Consider the following 17,005-nt stretch of genomic DNA (forward strand, 5'->3'; position numbering starts at 1 on the left):
CCACAGTTGAGAAGTAAAAGCTGGGATTCGATTCCATCTCTCTGCCTCCAGAGCCCATGCACTTTTCTTTCTTTCTTTCTTTTTTTAGATGAAGTCTCACTCTGTCACCCAGGCTGCAATGCAGTGGTGAGATCTTGGCTTACTGCAACCTCTGCTTCCTGGATTCAAGTGATTCTCCCACCTCAGCCTCCTGAGAAGCTGGGATTACAGGCAAATGCCACCACGCCCAGCTAATTTTTGTATGTTTAGGAGATGGGGTTTCACCATGTTGGCCAGGCTGGTTTTGAACTCCTACCTCAGGTGACCCACTGGCCTCAGCCTCCCAAAGTGCTAAAATTACAGGCCTGAGCCACTGCACCGAGCCTCCTATGTGTTTTTCAATCTGTCATGTTGTCAACCTGGAGGAAGAACAGCACCCCCTCCTCCACACGCACAACCAGCCAGGCCTTAGGTGGTTTTGAACCGGTGGAGAATCACAGCTGATGTGCATGGGGCCTGGTGCTCTGGCTCTGGGTGAAAGCACAGACGGAGGCTCAGGCTGCCTCAAACTCATAAGATCCCCAGCCTTTGGCCATAAACAGGGGCACAGAGAAGAGCTAAAGTGAGGAAGGGAAGGGAGGTGGTAAGGGGAGACACGAGGGCCCCTCCAGGGCAGATCAGAAGCCCTGGGCCATAATCGAGAGGCTGGGGCTATGCAGCTGCTGACAGCTGGTCACTGTGTGGTCTAGGGTAGGTAGGCTGCTCCCCTCTCTGTGTGTGAGAGGATGAGTGTGGTCCCCCCTCTGAGTCCCTTGTGTGCCTCTGACAATCTGTAAGGTTATCAGTAATTGCTTGCTTGCTTGCTTGCTCTTTTGAGACAAACTTTCACTCTTGTTGCCCAGGCTGGAGTGCAGTGGCATGATCTCAGCTCACTGCAACCTCCATCTCTCGGGTTCCAGTGATTCTCCTGCCTCAGCCTCCCAAGTAGCTGGGACACACCCCATGCCCGACTAACTTTTGTATTTTTAGTAGTGATGGGGTTTCACCACGTTGGCCAGGCTGGTCTTAAACTCCTGACCTCAGGTGGCCCACCTGCCTCGGCCTCCCAAAGTGCTGGGATTATGGGTATGAGCGAACATGCCTGGACACTTATCAGTAATTTCAATCTCCATTACAAATCTCTGACCCGGGGCCACGTGCAGACATCAGCTCCTTACATGAAGGAGCTCACTGACTTTCCTGGATCCCCTTGCCAGGTGGGTATTATTAGACTCTCCATTTTACAGAAGGGGAAGGAAGCTGAGGCTCTGAGAGGTGGTGAAAGCAGCCCGAGGTCACACAGCAAGGGCAGAGCAGGGATTGCAGCCTAGATCTTGACTTATGGTTCCTAGAGTGTTTCTTGTGCACTAAGGACCCCCAACCCCACAATAATAATAATAAAAGAAGCATAATAAAAACCCCTTTGTGAGCTCAGGTGGCAAGACCCTTCCAGGCCATGGTCTTTGTCCCTCATTGCTGGCATGATCTGGTATTTGGTTTGGCATCTATGGTGGGTTGTGGCTCAGCTCTGTTACTGAATGGACATGGCCTGCTCCTCACAGGTATTTTGGCATTTGGGTCTCAAAGCCAAGAAGATGCCCCTTCCATGCAGAGAGCATCCCTGACCACCCTTCCTGTCTGACCCCACCATTTCATTCATTGCCTTCGCAGCCTTGCCCATGGTGCCAACCCTCTCTTTGTCTTGTTAGAACCCCAGGTGGGTAGACTTTGCCTGAGTTTTTTACCAAGATGTCCCTAGTATCGAGTCTAGCTCATGCACACAATAGGAGCTCAATAAATACTTGTCAAACAAATGGGAAAAGCAGACTGAGTGATATGTAAAAGGGCCTAACAAGAGTGACCAGCACGTACTGTTATAAACATTTATAGAAGGAAGGATGGAGCCTGGCTGGGTGGACAGAACTTGGCTTTGGAGCCAGGAGACTATGGTTCCAATGCCTGTTCTGTCTCCTCTCTTCTGAGCCTTAGTGTTTCAATCTGTAAAATGGAGTTAGGGAAGAGTTGACTGGGAAGTTTTCTTTCTGGCTGGAGATTTTACTCAGTTTGGTTCTAGCTGTTTGCCTGGAGAGTCACTGTGGTCAGCCTGCAGGCTCCATAGCAGGCATTTTTCTCTTCTGGAGGTCTCACCTTTCATCAAGGAAGAGGTCCAGATTGCTGTCTGATGTCTGGTCTCTGGACTGAAGGTCATTTAGTGCAAGTCTCACAAATGACCATGGGGAAAGGCAGGGGGTATGCATGAGTAACATGAGCAAGGTGTGAGTTGAGGGATACAAAAGGGAGGGGTGAGGGCCAGGTGCGGCGGCTCACACCTGTAATCTCAGCACTTTGGGAGGCCGAGGTGGGCAGATAACCTTAGGTCAGGAGTTCAAGACCAGCCTGATAACCTGAGCAACATGGAGAAACCCAGCCTCTAATAAAAAATACAATAATTAGCTAGATCTGGTGGTGGGTGCTTGTGGTCCCAGATACTTGGGAGGCTAAGGAAAGAGAATCATTCGAACCTGGGATGTGGAGCTTGCAATGAGGCAAGATGGTGCCACTGCACTCCAGTTGGGGTGACAGAAGCAGAGAGAAGGAGGGAGGGAGGGAAGGAAGGAGGGAGGGAGAGAAGGAAGGAGGGAAAGAAGAAAGGGGGAGGGAGGGAGGAAGAAAGAAAAAAGAAAGAAAAGAAAGAGAGAAAGAGAAACAAAGAAAGGAAGAAAGAGAGGGAGAAAGACAGGAAGGAAGGAAGATAAGAGAGAAAGAAAGGAAGAGAGAAAGAAAGAGAAAAAGAAAGGAAGAGAGAGAGAAAAAGAGGAAGGAAGGAAGGAAAGAAGAGGCGGAGGGAGGGGGAGAAGGAAGGAACATAACAGAGAAAAGAAAAAGATACATGCAAGCATATGCTCATTGCAGCATGATTCCCAATCGCAAAGACATGAAACCAACATAAATGCCCATGGATGGTAGACTGATAAAGAAAATGTGGTACATATACACCATGGAATATGATGGAGCCATAAAACAGAATGAGGTCATGTCCTTTGCAGCAACATCGATGAAGGTAAAAGCCATTATCTTATGTAAGCTAACAAAGGAACAGAAAACCACATACTACATGTTCTCACAAGTAGAAACTCAACATTGAGTACACATGGACACAACAGACACTGGGACTTATTTAAGGATGAAGGAAAGAGGAGGGTCAGGACTGAAAAACTACCTATGAGGTACAGTGCCTACCACATAGGTGACAAAATAATCTGTACAACAATCCCCAGTGACACTTATATAATAAACCTGAACAGGTACCTCTGAACCTAAAATAAAAGTTAAAAAAAAAAAACTGACAAACTAAATCCAAAGAAAACATAAGGAAAGGAAAATGTGAGATAAAAACAGAAAAATCGTAGATATAATAAATACTTTGGTACCTTAAGAAAAGGAAACAGACAAATTAGTAAGAAGGGAAACAAACATAAAAGCAGAATAAGACAAGAAAATAATTATAAGTTAACTGTAATTATGAGGGACTATTTTGCACAACTCTGTGCAAATACATTTGAAATCTACATTTATTACTATCCAATTTAACTTCTAAATCATAAAAATGTCCTATATCTGTACTGTTCAATATGTAGCCACTAGCTACTTGTGTTGAGTGAATACTTGTACGCTTAAATGTGGCTCATGTGACTGAGTAACTAAATTTTTTCTAATTATTAATTTATTTAATTCCTAATTATGATTTCATTATAATTAGTTTAAATTTGAATGGTCTCATGCAGCTAGTGGCTATTGTATTAGAAATCATAGAAGAAGATGAAATTGAAATTTTCTTAAGACAGTGCTATTTACCAAAGTTAAATCCAAAGAGTATTTATTTAAAAAATAAAAACCTTCAAGAGACCAACTCTATAAAAGAAATAGTTATTAAAGAATCTCATTCTCTCCCTCTGACACACACACACACACACACACACACACACACACACACACAGGTGTTACAAGGAAAAGAAAAGGTCTTCTTTGTAACACAGAACAGGACTTTGACAAACTACTACTCATGGCCCAAATCCTGCTGCAGACCATTTTCCTGCAGTCCAGGAGCTAATAATTTTTACACTGCTAAAGAAGAAATAGAATATGTAACAGAGACCATATGTGGCCCACAAAGCCTAAAATACTTAGAATGTGGCTCTTTACTGGAAAACTCTACTGGCCCCTGATCTAGAAAAATGTCTGAGTTTTAAAATCACTGTTTTCCAAATACCACCAAGGTAATATGAGATTCTGGCATGAAATTACTCCTAACACTATACACTAACATATTGTTAGGAAAAGGACATTCATATATCTCTATTATCCATCAAATGTTTATTAAGTACGGAATTTAAATAGAAGAGATGAAACTTAGCTTCACAAATATTGAGATGCAATGACATTATAAACTTCCTGATGCAATGCAATGGGAAACATAATATTTGCCTAAACATTTTGTCTAATCCAGAAGAACAGTTAGCTGAATACAGTTTGAGAAACATTCTATGAGACAATTAGTCTGGACTCTTCAAAAATGTCAAGGTTGTAAAAGATGAGGGAAAAGGTGGAGGGGAAGCAATATTCTAGACTGATGAAAATAAGAAACATGACCAAAAAATCCAATATAAGATCCCTGACTAATATAAAGAATATTTGAGAGCAAGTGGAGACATTTAAATTTAGACTGTATACTACATAATATTAATTATCAGTAGCAGATGTCTTGTGATTGTTATTGTAGTAATATAAAAGAATGTGCTAATTTTGGGAAAAATCCCTTAAGTATTTTTGTATAATCTTGATGCCTGCAATTTGCTTTCAAGCAGTTCAGAGCTCCCCAAAATCTGAGTGTGTGCATGTATATGTACATGTGTGTAAGAGAGAGAAAATGAGTGTGTATGTGAAGAGGAAAAGAGACATAGAGACACAAAAAGCCAATCCCAGAAAGTGTTGATTTGTGAATCTAAATAAGGGGCACATGTGTCTTTACGGTACTTTTTTTCAACTTTTCTGTTTGAAGTTAAAAGTTGGAAGAATTTTCTTAAAGGCATTTGTTTATTCAGGGTGAACACGATCTTCAAATTTCTTTGCTAGATGTTGGTTTCCTGTAGTTGTTAATACTTTTGTGCACCTCATTGCCTTATGACAAAATAAACTTAGCTATGAAAGAAAAACTGTCTGTGTAGCCATAAAACTAAACAATTGCTTCACTGAATAGGAAAAGAAAATATGAAGTTTATTGCAAGTAATATTGTTATAAACTGTTATTCTCCTAATACAGTATAACCAATTATTACCTTGTAATGTTAGTCAGCAACTAGTAATAAGGAGAGACCAATGGGCAGTATTTATACACAATTACACTGAGACCAATTCCTTATAGCCTGAAAAACAAGATGGCAAACATTAAGAGAAGGTACAGGAGGTGTTTTTTCATGATTTACAGGACAAGAAATCACACTATCTTCTTCTACTAGATGATTAACTATTCTGGGAAACATACATTCGGGTTTATAGTTATAATAGACAAGAATACAAGGTGCATAAGCAACCCTGTCATCTTTCATTATTACAATCTTGCCAATCTGGAATGAAGCAAAAAATGACACAAGTAGACAGGGGCATTGGCCTAACAGGAGGAAGACCAGAGTTATGGCTTCAGTCCTGCTTCCAAATAGACCCAATATTTTTTGGTAAATCACTTCCACTTCTCTGAGCTTTAGTTTCCTCATCTATCAAATGTGGCAGCTGAGCTGAATTAAGATTGTTGGATCTGCAAGATCAAGGGCTATTTATTCTTCAAGGACTGGGAGACAAGATGGCAATTTAGAACAATTTCATAAGAAATAAAAATTTAATGTGATGTGAATATTATTCATTAGAATTCAACAGAACACAGGGAGAGGAGACCAAGAGATAGCTAAAAATTATCATCAGCTTCAGGGACTCACTCCCTTCTAAGACCTAGGGACTGCACCCTGTGGGGAGAGACACTTCACCAGAGGTCCAGAATGTTTTGAAGAATGGCCACAAGAGGAAGGGTGGAAATTACACTGGGCCAAGAAGATTTCCATTGACTCCTTGTGTGATACGACTTTTCTTTCCACAAACATCTTTATATTTTTGCTGGATTTTACTTTTTTAATGAATTCTAGAAAGAAGTAATATTTGGCAACCAGGTAGCAACAGAAATTGAAAAGTCCCCCAGAACTAGGAGAGGAAACTCTGAGGAAGTAAATCCAGAAATACCTCAAAACTAAGAAATTGGGTGTGTAGAGCACCCCTTCATTAAACTCCATCTTAGAAAAATAGTGCATTTTATATTTCATATGGGACTTTGCCAACAAGGATATTTTGCTTAACAAACAAATAAAAATGTGAAGACTGCATCCAACCAGGTAAGGACATAACAAGCACACTCTTCCATTGTAGGTTCTCACTAGAGGACTCTGTGACTATATATATATGGCAGGTCTTCAGCCTCTCCAAACAGCTGCCTTAATTAACCCAGTCTTGCAATCAGCCATGATAAGCACTTGGCATGCACCTCTAAAGGCTCTTCCACATCAAAGACTCCTCCTTGGGAGACCAATGGACCAGACCAGGAATCCTTTTGTCTTCTTCGCTCCCACTGGGACTTGCTCATTTACCCTTTCTCCTATCTCTTTCTCCTCTTGATGTTAAGTGTTACCTTGTTTGTTGTGGAATATTTAACCTATAATATTTATATATTGGTTAAATATACTATAATGTATGGTATGCAATATAGACTGACTTGTGGAATGGATTGAGTCTGTGTTGCCCATGACTCTGATTATGGAGTGAACGGGAAGTGCTAAGAACTGTCTCCTTGGGAACTCCATGTAGCTCATGGCTTTTGTGATTAGAAACTCTCTGAAGAACTGAGAGAATTAGGATGAGTTTTTCTTCCATTGAAGTCTGACATGTGGAAAGACACACACATGTGTGAACCAGGACACCTCTAAACTTGCACTGTTGATGACATGGGGCTTTGAAAAAAAATTGCCTAAACTACTGAGGACATAGATGCTACCAAGTGAGGCATGGGTTAAATCAAGAAGAGTAAGACCATAGGTGAGTAGAATGCTTTGGAAATTGATTATTGGATTAACTCTGAGTGAATTTGGAACACATGTCAGTCTATTCAGTTGTGTGTGTGTGTGATTTTTTAAGTACATAGGCAAATTTCCTTCCCTAAATAGGCACAGTCTCCAGGACATTATTGAATCTTCCTTTAATGATTTTACATTTTATCATATTTCTAAGTCATTATTTTAAACATCATTACCTCTACACAGGGATTGTAAATATGGGATGTGAACACTGGATTGAATCTTTACGGGATTCATGCATCCCTGGAAGGTGATTTTTGGAGGGACACAAATCTCGAGTGTGAACTAGTTTCTACTCTTTGTCTCCTTCTCATGAAATATGAGTATAGCAGCAACAACAACAAAAATTTAGGTGAGGATTCTGGTTAGTTTGGGTTCATAAATTTATCAAATTCTTACCATATTTTACTTTAAATCAGTGAATGAAATTAAATCTATATCCCCTAGTCTAATTCCCTTTAGTGAGACTGCATCCTTTCAATAGCTATTAGAGAAACATTTTTTGCCCACATATTTTCAAAGAAGTTTCTGGCGCTTACAACACACAGGCCACCATTTAAACTATAAGTATTCAGAAGCAGAATTTCTACTCACAATTGAACTTCACTGAGTTGGCTGACATGGTGTTTTAAATTCTAATTCTACTCTAGAGCAAACCCAGATTGAAGAGCTGAGGACAAGTCATATGTATTGTTTGTACTGGGAGGCTGCATCATTAGCAGAGTCTTTGATACACAATGGCAAGTTCGGTTTAAGATATTAGTGCTCCCGGGAGTTTTTCCTAGCGTTCTTCCATTAGACGATATGTACACAGAGCAGTGTTCAGAAACTCTGAGTGGTATTGACATTAATTTATAATAATGTTTAGAAACATTTGTAAAATTTCTAAACATTATTAGAAATTAACAACGGGGCACCATCCTCCAGTATACAATGTGCATGCTAAATCAATGACCGTTATTTGATGCATTATCCCCCAAAGAAAAAATATATGGGTCTCAGAATTAAGGCATGGAAGCCACAATGGCTCCTGTTACTATCACCCCCAGTAACCTACTTCTGGAATGCGTGCTTCCCATTTCCACAATTATGGGCACCACAGGTGTAGAGGACTCTTCCAGCAGCAGATAGAAAATACAGCTGCCATTTCAACATTTTGGGCACCTTGTGTCCAGGGCCAACAACAACAAAAACAACAGCAAACAGAATAGGGATAATTGCCACCCTGGAAAAGGTACATGGCCTAGTCATCAGAGGAAAGCTGCTATTACACATTGGAGAAGTGAGCAATCAGCTTCACACCAAGGTGCTTGGCACACATTAGTATTCCATCCCCTAATTTTAATCATAAACCCATAATTGCCATAGCCATAGCCTAAGAAAGGTAAACATGAACTTGGTCCACACAGGAAGGAAGTTAAGGGCTACTCACAAGGTTAGCATCCTTCTACCATTGTAAGAACTAAGGTAAAGGGCTCTTGAATGAATCAGAGAGTTTAGGCTAGAGCTCTGCCTCCCCAGTAGCAGCAGGGGCTGCAATTTGTCCTACTAACCTTTTTCCCTTATAACCTTACAAGTTTCTCCAAAGAGAAAGTCCCACCAGAGTCCTAAAAGAGCCAGCCTGAGAAATTATATGAGACAAACAGCCACAGAAATATGGAGGAATTGTAATGAATACTGCAGTGCCCAGATCTCTCTGCCCTACTCCCTTCAAGACACAAGGACATATACCCTGAGCTTGGTATGACCTCGCTGAAAGAGATTACCTCTTCTCTAGTGAATCCCTACCCAAGTACTGGGGATAAACAACCAGCCCCTCTCCCCAAAGAGGAACAACTCTGTGAGGCTACCCAAGCTTCAGGGCTCCCTTTGGAGTCAGCTGCATCCCTGTTGTGATGCATCACAGCCCCAATTCTTCCTATGCCCAACCCTAATTCCTTCCTTTCCCTGCACCCCAAATGCTGAGCCCAAGTCCACTCCCTAAGAAACATCCTTCACACTCATTTCCATCTGAGTCTGTTTTCTGCGGTAGTCAATCTACAACAAATTTTAAGTATCCCTGGCATACTAACAGCAAAAAGTTAATATTGCTATTTTACTTGCACCATAATTTTTTTATAGTTTTGCTGTATTTTTTCCTCTTAGTGTCATCTAAGAGCAAAGAAAATTCTTCAATCAAATGTGTTTATACCCTAACAAGAACTGTACTATACAAAATTATTTTTAAATATATAAGACATCTTTGATTCCTCCAATATACATACATGTTTAACATGGCCAAACAATGTTAAGACAAACAGAAAAAAAGAAAATTTGATTATGGAATAAAATATTTGGGTATTCGAAGCAAAGAAATGGCTAAAATGTTAATTGTACTTAATTGGCATATAACCTGAGACTGATCCAATATATCAGAAATCAAGTGACTTCTACACTCTGATCAGATTGTAATATCATTTACTAGTCTTTCTTTCTTGTTTTCTTCTCCCTTTATTTGCTCATCTCTTCATCTCTGGGATCTTTTTTTAAGCCTGAAATCCCAGTAGCTGTACTTTCCTACCCACTGTTACTTGTCTCCGAAACCTGTCTACCATCCTGGATGTGCCTGCCTCTTTATTAGCTGTCTGCTGACTCGAGGCAGCTGCTGCCTAGTCCTGAAGTATCTAGCAGTGTCCAGTATCTGCCTTGGGCTACTTGGCCTGAGTAAATTTTATTTCTTCTTAATGGAGAATGCAATGGAGTCACAGCTTACTCCTGGGTTAGGTTCTAACATTAGTCTATTAGGTGAAGAAAAAAATATAGATCACTGATAATACTCAGATAAGAAAAAAGAAAATGTATCTCAAAAATGCCTCATTTCTGTTTTTTTTTTTTCCAGCATTTGAATCAATCACTATGAAATGTTTGGTTTTCACTTAAGGTAATACATTATTCAAATCTGTGCTGTGTTTAAATACAAAAGTTCCACTTAGCTTAGCAAGATGCTGACACTTTAAAAGGCATGAGGGAAAGTCCGTTCCTGTTCATTGAAGGAACTCACTGGAAGATTCCCCTGCATGATTTAAAGGATTACTTTTCCTTGGTCTTTTATTTTTGTTGGTTATAATACATAATTCTTTGCAATTTATTTACCAATAATATTTGTATATATTTTATGGCATACATGTGATACCTTGATACATTCGTGGAATGTATAATGATCAAATTAGGTTATGGATCAGGTATTTAGGATATTCATCACCCCAAATATTCATCATTTATTTGCGTTAGGAACATTTCAAATCTTCTAGCTATTTTGAAATACATATTGTTAATTATAGTCACCCTACTGTGCTATCGAACACAGGTATTTATTTCTTCTAACTAATATTTGCAACCATTGACTAACCACTATCCCCTCCAACACACATAAACCCATCCCAGTCTCTAGTAACCATCATTCTACACTCTACCTTCATGAGGTCAGCATTTTTTAGCTCCAACATATGAGTGAGAACATGTGTTACTTGTCAACGTCTGCCTTATTTATCTTACTTTAATGGCCTCCACTTTCATCCATGTTACTGCAAATGAAAAGATTTTTATTCTCTCTTATGGCTCAATATAATTCCCTTGTGTATATATACCACATTTTCTTTACCATTCATCTGTTGATGGACACACAGGTTGACTCCATATTCTAGCTATTGTGAACAGTGCTGCAATAAACATGGGGTTGCAGGTCTCCTTTTGATATACTGATACCCTTTTCTTTGGAGAAATACCCAGGAGTGGGATTTCTAGATCATATGGTAGTTCCATTTTTAGTTGTTTGAGAACTCTCTATACTGTTTACCTTCATAGCTGTATTAAACTACACTCCCATCAACAGTATGTAAGAGTTCCCTTTTCTCACATTCTTGCAAGCATTTATTGTCTTTTTAATAATAGCTCTCCTAACTGGGGAAAATGACAACCCTGATTATTAGTGATGCTGAGCATTTTTTTCATAGACCTGTTGGCCATTTATACTTTACTTCTTATGAATTAAAAACACACATACAATATAACCCGGTCAGTTAGGCATGGATATGATAACTATGAGATCGACTAACCCTGGGAAGTGGCAGGACCTGACCTTTGCAAATGCCGTATCTTCCTGAATCCTTCCTCCAGAACTACTTTCATGTGACTAACGCTGTTTCCACTCTTTTATACTCTTCCTGTTTACATATTTCTCCCCACTTTCATGTTCCTAACCACTCCATTTTAATCTCAGTGCACGACTGATTTTCAGCTTTGCTATTCTATGTGAGCACTGACCCCAAAAGGGACTTCCAATCTGTTTAGCTACTAGATGATGACACAGAATAGAGAAATAAACATAACATTGAAGTCATATAACTGTATTAGCCTTTTACAAATCAGATCAACCATGGAAATGAACTCTCACCATCCATCTTTTTGTTGATTAATATTATAAGCAAATCTATTTCTCTGGGCAGACATTAAACATGAGAGGAATTAACAAAGCCTCACTAATACAATCACAACATCAATAATTTATAATCTGAGAAAAGGAAATGGTAAACCACATTTTAATTATATAGGTTCATCATGACACATTACTTCTGTGACATTTTAAAATGTGTTCACACAATAATTAATCCAGACAAGAAGGTTGTAATAAATTATAACCAGATACATTATACCAGCATACTTTTTTCTCGGCATATTTCTTCCTAGCCTACTGGACATTTGGAAGAATATCCCTGGGGTCAGATATATTCATACTCATTCATTTACCAAGCTGTACAAATGTTTTTAAATATATTATTTTAATATGTTACCAATGAGAGAACAAGTTAGTCAGTGAAATAATAAATAGCTGAAAATATTACTGTGTATTCATGGATTTCATATTTGCTTCCAGGTTGCAATGCATGGAAAGGTAGAGAATAACTTAGAAATTAAAACCTGTTAAATTCAGGAACATGCTGGATAATTTTTAAAGTTGGAACAGCTATAAAGATGTGAAACCATGTTTCATTTGGGAAAAATAAAAGTTCCTAATAAGAGCACTAAAAATGTGAAGATGAATTTCTATCACTTGTGTTTTGACAGATCTTAAATTCATTATTGTCAATGTGCTTTCTTTTGGCAACAGTTCTAGTGATGAATCTAGTTTTAAAACACGTAAGACATGCTCAAACCTTCGACATTCTGGTCATCATGTTTCTTTACCAAGTTGAACACTTGAGAAGAAATGCTATTTAACAGGTTGTCTATGTTTAAAAAAAAAAAAAAGCAAATTTTTTAAAATGCCCATTAAAAAGTACTCCCACATGCATTAACATACATTAGCATATCTGATCACCTGAAGACAATTTATCTGGGACAGATATTATCCCAATTAATAGTTGAAGATACTAATATCAGAGAGGTTTGGATTTGCCCTAGGTCACACAGTTTTAATTCTGAAAAGCTTCCAATATCATGTTTAGCTTTTATACCACCATACAACTGCTACAATCAGCGCAAACGTGCTTTGTTTACACTGGTATCACTAAGCCATGGAGCAGTTTCTCACACCGAGTAGTTTAATGAATCTTTTGTAAATGAATGACCAGAGAAATGATTGAATGTCTGAGTCACTGTTGGGTTCCATAAGAGACATGATTTAGCTACCCTTTGGCAGGAAATGAATCCTTGCAGCTCATTACAGTGGCAGCTACAGCTCTAGAGATCTCATAAATTTTGAAGATTCCTAAAACATAAACACCTGAACTCCCAGTTGTAAGCTTCATTTAGAAATTTCCACCTCTTCTATGTGAGTCAAGTTAAGTTGGATATAACTAGGAGATGTTTCACATAAGCCTCATGGTACCCCCAAGGCAAACATCTATAGTAGATACAAAATAGAGAAAAAAAATAATCAAAGCACACTACTACAGAAAGTTACATAATTACAAAGAAAGACTGCAAGAAGGGAGGAAAGGAATAATCTATAAAATATATAGACAACAATAAACAAAATATCTATAGTAAATCTTTACTGATCAATAATTACTTTAAATATAAATGGTCTAAAAATAATAAAATACACAGAGCAGCTACATAAATTTTAAACAGACCCAACTACATGCTGCCTAAAAGAGACTCATTTCACTTGTAAAGAAACACAGAGACTGAAAATGAAAGGATGAAAATAGATATTCCATACAAATGGAAATCAAAATAGAGGAGTACCTGTTTACCAGATAAAATAGCCTTTATATTCAAAACTGTAAAAAAAGAAAATATAACAATTCCCATACAAATGGAAATCAAAATAGAGCAGAAGTAGCTGTTTATCAGATAAAATAGCCTTTATATTCAAAACTGTTAAAAAAGAAAACATGACAATTATAAATACATGAGCACCATCAGAGCACCTAAATGTATAAAGCAAATATTAACAGATATGAAGGGAGAAATAGACAGCAATACGATAATTGAAGGAGATTTCAATATCACACTTTCAGCAATAGGAAGATGATCCAGGAGAAAATTAATGAGAAAATGTTGGACTTCACCTATACTTTTTTGTTCACGTATACTTTCAATCAAATGGGCCTAAGAGATATATGTCGAACATTCACAGGATGCATATTCTCCTCAAGCCCACATGAAATATTCTCCAGGATAGATCATATGTTAGATCACAAAACAAGATTAACAAATTTAAGATTAAAAATATATCCAAATCTTTTCTGACTATAATGGTATAAAAGTAGAAATTAATAACAGGAAAAAAAGACCTGGAATATTCTCAAATATAAGAAATCAAAAACCATGCATCTGAACAGCCAATGTGCCAAAACAAAAATAAGAAATTATAAGGAAAATTTATAAATATATAGAGATGAAAATGGAAACAAAGCAAACCAAAACTTATGGGACACAGCAGAAGCAGCTGAAAAAGCAAAGTTTATAGCAATAAACATGGGCATCTAAAAGAACAGAGATCACAAATAAACACCTCAACATTACACCAAAAGGAACTAGAAAAAGAAGAACAAACTAAGCTCAAAAGTAGCAGAAGAAAGGAAACAATAAGGATCAGTGCAGAAATATATCAAATGAGAATAGAAAAAGTATAGGAAAAATATCAATAAAAGAAGTGGTTTTGTTTTTTTTTTTTACAAAAATAAACAAAAGTGAAAAATCCTTAGCTACACCAACTAAGGCAGACAGAAGATTCAAATAAATGAAATCACAGGCCAGGTGCTGTGGCTCACACCTGTAATCCCAGCACTTTGGGAGGCGAAGGTGGGTGATAATGAGGTCAGGAGATCAAGACCATCTTGGCTAACATGGAGAAACCCCACTGTGGGTAACCCCCCATATAGGCACCGAGGAATGAGAACTAAGCAGAGCCCTGGCACAGCTAGGGCTTGAGGAATATCTCACTTTATAGTGTTACTACTCAGCTATTTCCTTCTATATATCCTTTACATAATCATATATTAGTTTATAGAAATAGGGCTTGAAGTCTCCCTTTATATAATCCTCTATATATAATCATATAATAGTTGATAGTATGAGTGCCTAAAGAATATTTCCCTACATATATACCTATAATTATATCTTAGTTCATAATCGGAGGAATGCCTAGAGTGGACACAGTACAGAGCATGAATTAAAGAATAAGTAGCTTATAATTGGAGGAATGCCTAGAGAGACAGTGCAGAGCATGATTTAAGGGAAAGACAATTATACCAGGACAAGAATCCATGGCCCAGGCGGCAGCGTTCAGTATCGTAAAGATACCCACTGTATGTATAAAGGAGTTGTAGGACCTTGCTCCAGTTCTTGTGGAAGGCTGCCCTCAGAAAGGCAATCCACCTTGGTGACTGTGAACATTATCAGCTCTTGCTACTGTGCTGCTTGAAAAGCATCTTCCCATAGAATCCATCGGAAGCTGCCAGAAGGTGGCGGTAACCTTGACAGCTCTGTCACTGCTATGTGACTTAAGGCATCCTCCTATAAATCTTCTTAGAAGTAGTTTTCCCATAGATAGAAGTATCGCACACTGCACACTCTTCACTTTGCATGGCCCACCTTCAATCCTCAGTGACCTAATGGGGGTGGACCCTATGTTTTATTGCTCACGACCCTATCACTATCCTTAAAGATGATTTCACTCACTGCCCTAACCCCTAACTTATAAACAATAAATACTTATGCTTCTGGACATTCGGGGCCTCACCAGCCGCTCGCCACTTATAGGTGGCGTGGTCTCGCGAGCCCAGCTGCATTTTCTTTGTACTTCTGTGTCCTGTCTCTTTATTTCTTGGATCCTGCGCCTCAGCACAGCGTAAGGGTCACCCCACGACACTGTGGGGCCCTCAGCCCTACATCTGGCTCCCAATATGCCCTACACCCCACCTCCACTAAAAGTAAAAAAAAAAAATTAGCCAGGTGTAGTGGTGCACCCCTGTAGTTCCAGCTACTCAGGATGGTGAGTCAGGAGAATTGCCTGAACTTGGGAGGTGGAGGTTGCAGTGAGCGGTGATCACACCACTGCACTCCAACTTGGGCAACAAAGTGAGACTCTGTCTCAGGGAAAAAAAAAAAAAGAAATCACAGATTAGAGAGGAGACCTTACAACAGATGCCTCAGAAATGAAAAGGATTATAAGGGACTATTATAAACAGTGGTATGTCAACATTAAAAAACCTAGAGAAAATACATAAATTTCTAGCAACACACAACATAGTACGATTAAATCAAGAAGAAATAAAAAGGTTCAACAAACCATTAATAAACAAAGTTGAAGTAGCAACCACTTACTGATTAGGAGATCCCCTCCCCATTGCTTGTTTTTGTCAGGGTTGTCAAAGATCAGATGGTTGTAGATGTGTGGTGTTATTTCTGAGGCCTCACTTCTCCATGAGTTGGTGGGTCTATTCTGGCAAGAGTACCATGCTGTTTTGGTTACTGTAGCCTTGCAGTACAGTGTGAAGTCAGGTAGCATGATGCCTCTAGTTTTGTTCCTTTTGGTTAAGATTATCTTGACTATACAGGATCTTCTTTGATTCTATATGAAATTTAAAATAGTTTTTTTTTCTAATTCTGTGAAAAATGTCTATGGTAGTTTGATGCGAATAGCATTGAATCTAAAAATTACTTTGTGCAGTGTGGCATTTTCATGATATTGATTTCTCCTATCCATGAGGATGGAATGTTTCTTTGTTGGTGTCCTCTCTTATTTCCTTGAGCAGCCATTTGTAGTTGTCCTTGAAGAGGTCCTTCACGTCCCTAGTGAGCTGTATTCCTAGGTATTCTCTGTGTAGCAATTAGGAATGGGTGTTTATTCAAGATTTGGCTCTTTGCTTCCCTATCATTGGTATAAAGGAAGGCTTGTGATTTTTGTACATTGATTTTGTATCCTGAGACTTTGCTGAAGTTGTTTATCAGATCAAGAAGTTTTGGGGCTGAGACAATGGAGTTTTCTAAATATAAAATCATGTCATCTGCAAGTAGAGACAACTTGACTTCCTCTCTTCCTATTTAAATACCCTTTATTTCTTTCTCTTCCCTGATTGCTCTGGTCAGAACTTCCAAAGCTATGTTGAATAGGAATGGTAAGAGAGGGCATCCTTGTCTTGTACCAGTTTTCAAAGGAAATGCTTCCAGCTTTTGCCCATTCAATATGATTTTGGCTGTAGGTTTGTCATAAATAGCTCTTATTATTTTGAGATATGTTCCATGCAAAGACACACAAAGGCTCTAAACCAAGGGATGGAGGAACATTTACAAAGCAAATAGAAAGACAAAAAAAAAAAAAAAGA

General features: G+C 38.6%; 1 long non-coding RNA gene across 1 annotated transcript in view; it reads right to left on the minus strand.

Annotated features, from left to right (window-relative positions):
• Window positions 1-9,042: 9,042 nt before the first annotated feature.
• Window positions 9,043-17,005, minus strand: part of LOC116539182 — a 17,046-nt gene continuing 9,083 nt past the window's right edge. Inside the window, exons 2-4 of the long non-coding RNA XR_004263941.1 lie at window positions 15,250-15,252; window positions 13,330-13,337; window positions 9,043-9,053 (exon numbers count right to left, since the gene is read on the minus strand). This is a non-coding gene — a long non-coding RNA (uncharacterized LOC116539182). The remainder of the gene's footprint in view (window positions 9,054-13,329; window positions 13,338-15,249; window positions 15,253-17,005) is intronic.

Source organism: Sapajus apella, unplaced genomic scaffold, assembly GCF_009761245.1.
Source record: "Sapajus apella isolate SASKATOON/1434 unplaced genomic scaffold, GSC_monkey_1.0 scaffold126, whole genome shotgun sequence".
In the NCBI taxonomy this organism is placed as follows: domain Eukaryota; kingdom Metazoa; phylum Chordata; class Mammalia; order Primates; family Cebidae; genus Sapajus; species Sapajus apella.